This window comes from Bos indicus x Bos taurus, chromosome 16 (assembly GCF_003369695.1).
Source record: "Bos indicus x Bos taurus breed Angus x Brahman F1 hybrid chromosome 16, Bos_hybrid_MaternalHap_v2.0, whole genome shotgun sequence".
Taxonomy (NCBI): Eukaryota; Metazoa; Chordata; class Mammalia; order Artiodactyla; family Bovidae; genus Bos; species Bos indicus x Bos taurus.
Window position 1 is genome coordinate 449,490 of NC_040091.1, and position 12,880 is coordinate 462,369.

At 36.9% G+C, this 12,880-nt stretch overlaps 2 pseudogenes; one reads left to right on the forward strand and one right to left on the reverse strand.

Moving 5' to 3' along the window:
* Positions 1 to 1,561: 1,561 nt before the first annotated feature.
* On the forward strand, positions 1,562 to 2,454 carry LOC113907035 (annotated as a pseudogene).
* A 7,389-nt stretch (positions 2,455 to 9,843) lies between these two features.
* On the reverse strand, positions 9,844 to 11,100 carry LOC113907036 (annotated as a pseudogene).
* Positions 11,101 to 12,880: the final 1,780 nt, after the last annotated feature.

Here is a 12,880-nt window from a genome sequence, read left to right on the forward strand (position 1 = left end):
CAGAAATAATATGAGTCCAACACAACGTGCGATCAGTATATACATCTTTCACTGTCATAGATGAATACATAATATTTTTCAGTATTATAATAAAGCCATGCATGAATGGTATCCCTGACACCACCTGGAAAACATTTCAAATTCATGGAGAAAATCCTCAGTATTTTTATATGAAGGAAAGATTTTATGCTACTATAATATTTAAGGAGGGAATTAGAAATTGGATAGAAATTGCTTAATAACTTCTCTACATTTGAAAAGGTTTTATCATGCAATTTCTATTTAATATTCACAATACGTGTGGAAGTTTCAAAAATTACTTATCATTGCATCTTATTAAGAACTTGTCTCAAATCTTAGTCAAGCAAATTAGTACTCAGTTATAGACTGCTAATTTCCAATTTGTTTTTCAATTGTTATTTTTACTTTTCTCTGATTTGTTTTCCCCAAATTACTTAATAAAAATATGGAAGAAGGATATTATTACAATATTGGAGAAGAATTAAGACAAGACTTCAATGTGCAGAGAGAGAGAGGTGAACACAAAACACAATAATGAGAATAGTGCATCCCATACCAATCCTTAGTTGAGGATATAGTAATCTAATTTCTATTGGCTATTGTTATCCATTCGTAAATCAAATACTTATTGGGTTATTTATATATGTTAGTTCCCAGGAAGGAGAAGTATATGTAAATGATACATTCTATGTTCCCCTGAAATTATCGGTTGCCGTAAAAGTAACTTGGATTTTTGAGTTGTACATGCTTAAAATTTAGTCTTAATAATGCCTTTTATTTACTTTGATCTTAGTCAATTTATATAACATTTTTATGTTGAAATTTATTAAAAGCATGGCTGCCGATTGCAGGAATTATCACTCAAATGCAAAATCAGTGTTTGAGATTTGATAAAAACCTTTTTTGGCTGAGTTCTTTTTGACTCTTTCAATTGAAATAAACTGACTATACCAAATATTATAACAAAAAAATCACAAAGATCATCCCCCAAATCACTTTTTCTGGCTTATTTTTTAATTATAGTTGCATGACTCAAAAATATTTGGATAGCTTAAATCAAAATATAAATAAATGCAATTAATTTAAAAGAAATAACATGAGAAAGAATTGATGGAAAGGTCATTCTAAATAAAATTGTCAGATTTCTTGCTATATATTCGCCTCACACAGCTGAATAACAAAATGCAGCATCAATTATTTCACTATCAGTAACGGGAAAATACAGCCATGTATCAGCAGACCTAATTCCTGATATTACTCTTTTCTGATGGATAATTTTTCGTGAAAGAATGAACTTCTTTAAACTATGGCTTAATATCAAATTTAGATGCTTTTCTAGGACTCAAATTAGTGAGTTTTGAAAGTGCAGTGCACACATTTTATCACTTGGCAAACTGCAACTCAGAGAGATAGAGGATTTTACATTGATTTTATGTGTGTGTGTGTGTGTGTGTGTGTGTGTGTGTGTGTGTGTGTATTTATATATATATTGCAGATGCTTCCAGGAGATCAAACAGCAGAAGGCAATTTCTCTTCAGTCATGGCATTTGTTCTCCTGGGATTTTCGGATCTTCCAAACCTCCAAGGACTTCTATATGGAACTTTCTTTCTCATCTACATATTCATCTTAACGGGAAATAGTCTTATCATAATAATCACGAGGGTAGACCCTGTGCTCCAGACGCCCCTGTATTTTTTCCTTGCAAATTTCTCGTCACTGGAAATCTGTTACGTATCTGTCACTCTCCCTAGGATTCTAGTGACCCTTTGGACTCAGGACAGAAGCGTTTCTTCGCTGAGCTGCGCCATCAGACGCGCTTCTTCCTTGCTCCGGGGGCGCTCCTCCTGGGGGCGAGGCCCGTGTCCTGTGCGTCCACGTGCAGCCTCTGCGCCGCCCTCTGCTCACGACCCACAGGACCGGCCTGCAGTCGGCTGCTGGCGCCTGGGTGCGGGAATTCCAGTTCCCACAGCACAGACATGCCGGGTGTCCTCATTGCCCTTCTGTGTTTCACAGCAGATCGACGGCTTCTTCTGTGATATTCCCCGTTGATCACCCTGGCCTGTGGGGACACTGCGCTTAATAAATTTGTGTCTATGCGGTTGCTGCGCTGTTTGCCATGATTCCTTTCCTCCTGATACTGGGCTCTGATGTCAAAATCATTTCTGCCGTCTGAAAGCTGCACTCAGCCACAGGCCGGTCCAAAGCCTTCTCCACCTGCTCTTCCCATCTCACCCTTGTGCTTTTATTCTTTGGCTCCGTGACTATTACCGATTTACGCCCCAAATCAAATCATTCCGCAGGAACCGACAAAATGCTCTGTTTCCTACACTGCTGTGACACCAGTGTTTAACCCCTTGATATACAGTCTTAGGACTAAGGATGTGATTGCAGCTTTGAAAAAATTATTACTTAAGAAAACACTGAAGATGTGAAAGGTCACTTTTTAAAGTTTGTCTCAGAGGGCTCACAGAAATATGATTTAATTTCATTCTTCCCATGTTTACTGATAGTGTAATTATTCCCAATTATTATATTGTCATTTACAATTATTACGTATTTTGAGGTTTTCTGCCTAAAGTCAGTTTGACTACATTTTAAATAAGAAAATTAATTAATTGTGTTTTATTCTTTAAAACAAATCCACTTTTTCATAGCCATTTAAATTTTACCCAACTCTAACACTTTCAGATAAACAAACCGCTAGAATTTTGCTTAAAATGTGTAGAAAAAAAAAATACTTTGCCTTGATAACTGGTAAATTATTTACAAATATGCTGGTACCACCATTTGTATTTGTGACTCATTTCTCATGGGAGAATTTTTATTAGATATGTGATGAGGAATGAACCCAAGTCTAAATTATAAGTCATATGTTTGTGAATAATAATTTTAAAATAGAATAAAAACCTTTCATTACATCCACTTTCTCAGTGTAAATTTAAAAAATTATTCCATGTGTAACCAGAGGGAGCTGGATACCTGGATCTTTTCTTCCCACTTCTTCCAAGAGTTATAAAAACTGAATATCAAACATCTGACACAGCAATGTCATACTGCTCTCATTACTGTGCTTCATACTGATCTCCAAAATGCATTTCCTACTTAGAATCTTTGCTAGAGCTTACTGGAATTAACAAAGTTGCAATGAAAAAAAAAATCTATGTATGGATTCTTTTTTTACACTTAATATCAAGGAATAGATTAGTAATTTAGATGAAAATTAAGAGCTTCCCCGATAGCTCAGTTGTTAAAGAATCCACCTGCAATGCAGGAGACCCCAATTCGATTCCAGGATCAGGAAGATCCTAGAGAAGGGATAGGCTACCCACTCCAGTATTCTTGGGCTTCCGTTATGGCTCAACTGATAAAGAATCTGCCTGCAATGCAGGAGACCTGGGTTCAATTCCTGCGTTGGGAATATCCCCTGATGAAGGAAAAGGCAACCCATTCCAGTATTCTGGCCTGGAGAATTCCATGGACCCTATAGTCTATGGGGTTGCAAAGAATCCGACATGACTGAGTGACTTTCACTTTAAAAGCAAAGATTCACACACAATTACTTAATATCACAAATAGTAATATATCCTTTAAAAATGCCTAACACTGCCTGCCTATAAGCTGTATTTAAATTAGTATGAATATAACTAATCCTTACCAGTTGATCTTTCAGTAATGTATATGAAATTAACCAGAGGGTACAGATAAAATCTGCTTTTGGACTGTGGTGTTGAAGCAGACTCTTGAGAGTCCCTTTGACTGCAAGGAGATCCAATCAGTCTATCCTAAAGGAGATCAGTCCTGGGTATTCATTGGAAGGACTGATGTTGAAGCTGGAACTCCAATACTTTGGCCACCTGATGTGAAGAAGTGACTCACTGGAAAAGACCCTGATGCTGGGAAATATTGAGGGCAGGAGGAGAAGGGGACGAAAGAGGATGAGATGGTTGGATGGCATCACCGATTCGATGGACATGGGTTTGTGTAGGCTCCAGGAGTTGGTGATGGACAGGGAAGCCTGGTGTGCTGCTATTCATGGGGTTGCAAAGAGTCGGACACGACTGAGCAACTTAACTGAACTGACAGATAAAATCAAGAATTAATCCATCATAAATATCCTAACAGGAAAGAAAAAAGAATCAACACTTCACTATATACCTGCTTCTCTCTTTCAAATGTGTAACTCAAGGGATACTCAGTCTCTATAACTAAAAATTATTACTAATACTTGTAGACAACATCATTTATTTATCTAATGATAATGTCACTTTATAGGTTTAATTTCTTTTGTAGATTTTGTTCCTTCAGGTTAATTTCTCTTTAAAAGAGTTAACAGTTTAATTAAAACATTTGATTTATAAATTTGGATTTTTATTTTTCTAGGGCTTGTGGGGATTCCTAGGTGGTGCATTGGTATAGAATTTGCCTGCCAATGAAGGAGATGCAGGTTCAATTCCTGGGTTGGGAAGATCCCCTAGAGAAGTAAATGGCAACTCCCTGCAATATTCTTGCATGAAAAATTCCATGGACAGAGGAGCCTGGTGGGCTATATAGTCCATGGGTTAGCAGGAGTCAGACATGACTGAGTGACTGAGTACACATACATGGCACACGTGAGTGTAAATATCTTAACCTACTTCATCTATTTTTTTATGTGTCAAAAATTAAATACATTACTGATGGTGATAAAGAAAGTGAAGATATAATGGTTATGGGAGTGCTATTCTTTCCCTTTCAAACTGTGATGCTAAAGAAGTCTCTTGGATGCAAGGAGGTCAAACCAGTCAGTCCTAAAGGAAATCAACCCTGAATATTCATTGGAAGGACTGATGCTAAATTTGAAGCTCCAATACTGGCCACCTGATGCAAAGAATCAACTCATTGGAAAAGACCCTGATGCTGAGAAAGATTGAAGGCAAAAGGAAAAGGAAGTGGCAGAGGATGAGATAATTAGATAGCATCATGGATTCAATGGGCATGAACTTGAGCAAACTCTGGGAGACAGTGGAGGACAGAGGAGCCTGGCATACTACAGTCCATGGGGTCGCAAACAGTTGGACATGACTTTGAGACTGAACAACAATAGTAATTCTTTCCCTTAACTCTTAGCTAAGCAAATTGAAATGAAACAGTATCAGTCCTATAATCAAGATAACTGATTTTTGTTTTGAATTTATTATAATCTGTGCATTCTCAAGTATCTCAACTGTTCTTTTGTATCAATTTCTTTGTCTATAAAACAGCAATAATGCCTACTATGATTAAGTATGTCAAAGCAATGAACACAATATCTTGGATTCAAGGAGTCTTTTTGGAAATTTTAAAAATCTTGGAGAAGGAAGCATTTGCCAACATCTAGTTTTCCATAGAATGAAGGCTATTCATTTAAATATTGAAATTATTTTAACAATATTATTAATATACATTCTCTTACAACAACGTTCATACTTCCCTGCCTTCTTAAACCTTCAGACAGAGTTCATTCTGTCTTGATGTCTCATGATACGCATGCATGAATAAATGCTTGCTCTTATCCTTGGCTTACAGCACCTGCCACTATTTGCTGACAAGGAACATTTAATTTTGCACTGAATTTCCATAGAACACATATTCTTCTATCTCTTTTCCTTTCTTGATTCTCATCACTTGATTTTCAAGATTCTAGAAACATTCTTTAATTCAATTAACTATTTTTCCTAATATGTTTTTCATTGTCATCTATCATTCTTTATCTCAGTGAAAAAGAGTAGTTTTTTGTAGTCATTTGATTTTACTTACAATTCTAAATGAGACCTCACTTGAAAGAAAGGAACAGAGATTATCTCAAGGCTCTTTCCCTTTTTATTTAAGATATTCAGTGGTTTGTTAATGTTTACACATACTTTCAGTATGGAAATCCAATATATGAAGCAGTTACTAACTGATTCTCTGTTTTGTCAAGTATGTTGGCTGTCACAGAATGCTGCTGCTACTGCTAAGTCGCTTCAGTTGTGTCTGACTCTGTGCAACCCCATAGACGGCAGCCCAACAGGCTCCCCCATCCCTGGGATTCTCCAGGCAAGAATACTGGAGTGGGTTGCCATTTCCTTCTCCAATGCATGAAAGTGAAAAGTGAAAGTGAAGTCGCTTAGAGACCCCATGGACTGCAGCCTACCAGGCTCCTCCATCCATGGGATTTTCCAGGCAAGAGCAACTGGAGTGGGGTGCCATTGCCTTCTCCGGCTGTCACAGAATAATGACCCTCAAAGATACACTTTATAAGGAAGGCTGAGAGCCGAAGAATTGATGCTTTTAAACTGTGGTGTTGGAGAAGACTCTTGAGAGTAGCTTGGACTGCAAGAATATCAAGCCAGTCCATCCGACAGAAAATCAGTCCTGAATATTCATTGGAGGGACTGATGCTGAAGCTAAAGCTCCAATACTTTGGCCACCTGATGCAAAGAGCCGACTCATTAGAAAAGACCCTGATGCTGGGAAAGATTGAAGATGGGAGGAGAAAGGGACAACAGAGGACAGGATGGTTGGATGGCATCACCAGTTCTATGGACATGAGTTTGAACTACCTCCGGGAGATGATGAAGGACAGGGAAGTCCATGCTGCAGTCCATAGGGTCACAAAGAGTCGAACACAACGGAACAACTGCATAGCAACAAAAATATAAATATGTGACAACCTTGTGTGTGCATGCTAAGTCACTTCAGTTGTGTCTGATTGTGCCACCCTATGGACTGTAGCCAGCCAGGCTCCTCTATCCATGGGATTCTCCTGGCAAGAATACTGGAATGTGTTGCCATGCCCTTCTCCAAGGTATCTTCCCAATCAAGGGATCAAACCCACGTCTCCTGCAGCTCCTGCACTTCAGGCAGATTCTTTACTGCTGAGCCACTGGGGAAGGCCATATATGATAACCTTAATCATTCTAAATATAATTACTTCAATGAATCCACCTAGAAAAGTTCGCATCTGTGTTACTGCATTCACAAACACAAACTAGATAGATAGATGTATCTATCATCTATCTAAATGCTTTAAACACAAAATATAAATGTACATATATAAATATGTATATCTTTTGTGTGTAAAGCTTATTATGGCAAAGCTCAATCATCTTCCTTTTTGAAACTTCAACATTATCTCTCTAAAAGTTTGCTTCATAATTTATTTTTTTCCAGTTCTTCCCTTAGACCATATGTTCACCTTCTCTTTATCTTCCAATTCTACTAGTCTTTTTCTATATATGTTCTCTATACTAATTATATGATAGTGAAATAAGCTTACATGCTTTCATGTCACAGCTAAAGAAATAGTTTATCGATATAAAGCAAAACACTTTTGCTATCGACATATAGCAAAACACTATTCCAAGAAACAATTTTACGTATGATACCTATATAAATATAAATATGCAGATATCTTTAAAAGAAGGAAAGAAAGAGAAGATGTCTACCATTATTCCCTGAAATTCTTTTCCAGCAAAGAATCCATAGCTATTAATACAATCCAGGTGCACAATGAAGACATATTCACTTTTCACTTTCCCCAAATCAGGCTATTAATCTTGGAAAGATTTTGCACATATTATTGACCTTCCCATCCTTCGTTGTCAGTTGACTTCAGTCCACAAGAGCAATATTCTCCTAAAGTACACACACAGACAAGCATGTATACCTATGTAAATGAATATCTGTTTTCATGTTTCTAAATAATAAAATTGTGTGTGCTTAGTTTCTCAGAATTAAAAGTGACTTGCTCTGGAAATAGTACAATGCAAAGTAGTAACAAAAGACTATCTTGCTAATAAAGATATTTATAATAAAGATAATTTATAATTGGAGAAGGAAATGGCAACCCACTCCAGTGTTCTTGCCTGGAGAATCCCAGGTACGGGGGAGCTTGGTGGGCTGCCATCTATGAGGTCCCACAGAGTCGGACACGACTGAAGCGACTTAGCAGCAGCAGCATAATTTACAAAGCAGTGGTAGTATTTGCACACATTCATTGTGTTTTAAAAACAAGTGATACAGATACAGATTTTTGGCAAGCTATTACCACTGAATGTGGTAACTAGTTTAGATATGGTTTGTTAGTTGCCAAGCCAAAGAGAAAATACTTTCTGAAGCTGTCCACTGACATTTTTAGCTTGTGGAGCTTTAGTATCTACCCAAAAAAGTCATAATGCTCCAAGACATCACTCTTATTTGCTCTTCTCTATAAAAGGAGAGAGATCAAGTCACATCTGTTTGATCTATCAATATTTTTAAATGTTGCCCACCGCCCACTAGTTATTTCTTCTCTCTAAAAAACTTTTTTTTTTTTTAATCGGGCAGGAGGGAGAGCAAAAAGAGAGGATTTCTTAATTTCTGTCTCAATCTTTTCAACATATGATAGTTTCAGGATTTATCCAACTTCTGCCTAGAAATTTTCCTGGAATTTTGTTATTGCTGTTAGTATAGTTCTCTTTCTCTTAATCTCCCCTGTATTCAATCATTCCCATTAGATTTTAGTAGATTGTGATGGCTGTATTATCTGAGAATCTTGGTGACTTATTGTTTACTTGGTTCTAAGAGTTGGTTTTTCCTTCTTCACTTTATTATCAGAACTGGTCACATTTCATCTGGTTGCTTTCTCCCAAGGGGAAAGTGGTATTGCACCTCCCTATCCATCTGGAAATAGCCAGCTCCATAGAAATGTGACAAAACTGACATATATTTTTATGGGAATAAACTTTAAAAGCAACAGTTCAAGCTTCATCATATTTTTTAACTTTGAGTACTGGTTACAGGTCATATTTCTGCAATGATCTGTTGCCTGTCTATAGGAAGGATTATTATACATATATATGGAATTTTGAAAATTATAAAACTACAGAAATAGGACACACAAGTAATAATTGTGATTTTCCTTGTCCAGAATGAATACAAATTGTTATTTTGATTACCTGAATAGCACAAGCTTATTGTAATAAACTGCACAATTTTAATAAAACAAAGGGGAAAATAGAATGATTTACCCTGTGACTTCCGTAATTAATGATAATTATTTTTGTATTGACTGTTTCTAATATGTGTATGTATGTAAGGTTTAAGGTGTACAATACTTGTGCTTTTATAGCAGATACTTACTTTTACAAAAATTTAAATCCTTTCCCTTTTCCCCTAACTTTCCTATCCTCACTATCATCTCTAGGAAAATATATTAAAAAAAACCATGACTTGTGAATATTCCCATCACTTTTTCCAAGCTCATCTTATTATATGTAAAGATTTCAATAATATCTTTTATCAAATCAACAAATCATATTATTATTTAATCTTATATACACATAAATAATGCCTAATAATTACTAATATCATTGTACAACATCATCTATTAAACTACATTCCCAATGAGAGGCACTTTTCACTCTAAGAAATTATTTCTCTGTAGAATAATTGCTGGCCAAACTATACATAACATTTTAATTAATGCCCATTATTAACTTCGTTTTAAAAATTTCTGTGACAACTCTATGGAACTGAATAATATGCTTTCAAATAAGTGATATAACAGTCTGTATTACAACTAGGCCTATTATAGCAATTCTTGTCTAAAGTTCTTACTACAAGAGAACATTTCACACTAAGATTATAGAATTCCCAAGTGAATGATTTGCTATTTGTTGACCCATACACAACTGTATAACTGGAGACAGAAAGGTTTCTCAGTGTTACAAGTAATTTTTATTTTGGTAATAATTACCACTTTATAGACAGATAAATTGAGTTTAAGATAAATATTGAAAATTTATAACAAATATATAAAAAATCAACTTCTGAAATACAAGTCAGTTTTTCAATGAATTAAGGTATTTGCATGGCCATTGTCTCAGTGCCATCATGACATCCTTGTTCCTTAGACTGTGTATCATGGGGTCAAACACAGGCATCACAATCAGGTAGAAGAGAGAAAGCACTTTGTCAGTTCCTGCTGAGCCTTGGGTCCTGGGTCTTAAATATGTGACAAGGCCTGATCCAAAGAACAACGCCACAACTGTAAGATGAGAGGAGCAGGTGGAAAAGGCTTTGCCGCGACTTGTAGCTGATGGCAATTTAAGGACTGTGGAGATGATTTTGCCATTAGAGACAAGTATCAACAGAAATGGAACCAAAACAAACAGTGCAGAAACTGTGAAGACCAACATTTCTTTCAGAAAAGTGTCCCCACAGGCCAGCTTGAGTATGGGAGGGATGTCACAGAAGAAGTGGTTGATGAGGTTAGAATCACAAATGGGCAGAGAGAAAATCTGGCCTGTCTGGCCTATTTGGATTGGGATTCCACCGATTCAGGAGCCAGCCACTAGCTGGATACACACCCTGTAGTTCATGACTCTGAGAAGGCAATGGCATCCCACTCCAGCACTCTTGCCTGGAAAACCCCATGGACGGAGAAGCCTGGTGGGCTGCAGTCGATGGGGTAGCGAAGAGTCGGACACGACTGAGCAACTTCCCTTTCACTTTTCACTTTCCTGCATTGGAGAAGGAAATGGCAATCCACTCCAGTGTTCTTGCCTGGAGAATCCCAGGGTCGGGGGAGCCTGGTGGGCTGCCGTCTATGGGGTCGCACAGAGTCAGACACGACTGAAGCGACTTAGCAGCAGTAGCAGCAGTTCATGACTAGAGGATAATAAAAAGGGCTACAAATGGCTGCGTAGCGATCATAGGCCATCACAGGCCATCACGGCCAGAAGGACGCACTCGGTGGCCCCAAGTATAAGAATGAAGCACATTTGTGTGGCACAAGCAACTAAAGAAATTGTTCTTCTTTGTGTCCAAAGACTCGTGAGCATTCTGGGGAGCGTAACAGGCACATAGCAGATTTCCAAAAGGGAAAAATTGCCAAGGAAAAAATTCGCGGAGGTCTGGAGACCAGGGTCTAGTTTTGTTATCAGAAATATGATGCCATTGCCCATCAAGATAATTATATAGATGAGTAAGAACAGTTCAAATAAAAACCCCTGAAGATGAGGAACATCAGCAAAGATCAGGAGAACAAATTCCATCTATTTAGTGAGATTACCTTCTGGTGCTTTTTCATGGTGTTGCATCTGTGAAAAGGCAGAAGTGTATTATCTGCTTTTTATTTTTAAAATAAAAAAATAAAAAACAGGGGTCAGTGCCTGTTTTATAAATTGTATCAGGATATCCAGATTGATTTCCATGATCAATGCAATTATTTCTAATTTAAGAATGTATTATTTATGCATTTCTCTTTTCTCAGTTTATAATCCATGTGTTATCACCATACACTCTCCCTTGAAATATCTTTTAGGGCATTCTTTTCGAATACAGTCCGAAGTCAAAAAAGTTAAAGTGTTAGTCATTCAGTCTTGTCTGACTCTGTGATCCCATGGACTGTAGCCCACCAGGCTTCACTGTCCATAGGATTTCCTAGGCAAGAATACTGGAGTGGGCTGTCATTCTCCTCTCCAGGGGATCTTCCCCACCCAGGGATCAAACCCAGGTCTCCCGCATTGCAGGTGGATTATTTATCAGCTGAGCCACCAGGGAAGCACCAAATGCCCTGATCAGCACAGACATTGGACAAATTGATAATCATTGAAGATACACCCACAGTCTTGCTATTTTATCTCAGTTTTAAATACTTACAGTATTTTGTGGCCGTGTCTCATGACTTATGGGATCTTAGTACCTCAACCAGACTGAAGTGAAAGTACAGAGTCCTAATCATTGGACTTCTAGGGAATTCCCTTAAACATTTACATTTTTTGGCAATTTTATTGTATTTCTCTATAATTTTTCTTTACATACTTCAGTAGAACTATTAATATAACAGAAATTATCTTCCTTATATATTTTCAGCTACATATTTCAACTCTTCATTTCCCTCCCATCACTTGATGATCTTGATCATACATGTTCTTATATACAAAAACGAGAGAATATTTTACTTAATTGTATATAGGGGAATAAAATACATATATTTCAGTAAGATACTATGTGGGGGCTATCAGAGGGTTTTACTCTGGAAAAGTTGTGTGGGAATAGATACAGATAGAAGCAATTAAGAGGGTCACTCTGGGAAAACAGAGGTCACCTGGACTGTGTTCACCAGCTGTGTGAGATACTTCCTGTCATGCTCTACCCCGTGTTCTGTGTGCCTCTCTGATGTCTTTGTTGTTCCTCAGAAAATAATAATAATAATTCAGATAGCAGTTTCTAAATTCACTTTTCTTGAGCTAGGATATTGAGATTTAGCAATGATGGATACATTGATCATTTGCACATTGGTTTTGTGATTGCAAATCAGTGCCTATTTTTAAAATCATACTTAAGTTTGAATCCTAACTCCGTTATTTATCATCTGTTATATTAAGTGTTTAAATTTTCTTTGCTTTCTTATTTTAATTAAAAATGATATTATTGATAAAATTACCTATCACTTTTAATATGTTTATGTATAAGTTATGGTCCTATAATTATAATTATTAACATGGTATAATGTTCTTAAGTCTTTAGTTGCCAGGGTTGTAACAACTCCCTAGAAAAATTGTTTTTGGTAGAGTTACTGAGTTACTTGTTGATGATTACATTTTTGCATTTTTTTCCTTTCATCAGAGCCAGGAGTAGAATACGGTCTTAGCTAAATAAGGAATGAGACTCCTCTAGTACAGAATCTCAGAGTTTCAGGGCTGACTCTGCATTGTACATTGTTAAAGTGACTGCCTCCTTAAATATTACACTCCAGGCATCACTTGACTCAACATGACTCCCAGCCTTGCTTCTCATTTCCCCATCTTTTATGTTTTGAGTTTTTCCATGCAAGCATAGTCTAAATATACTGTCATGGACAAAAAATACAAT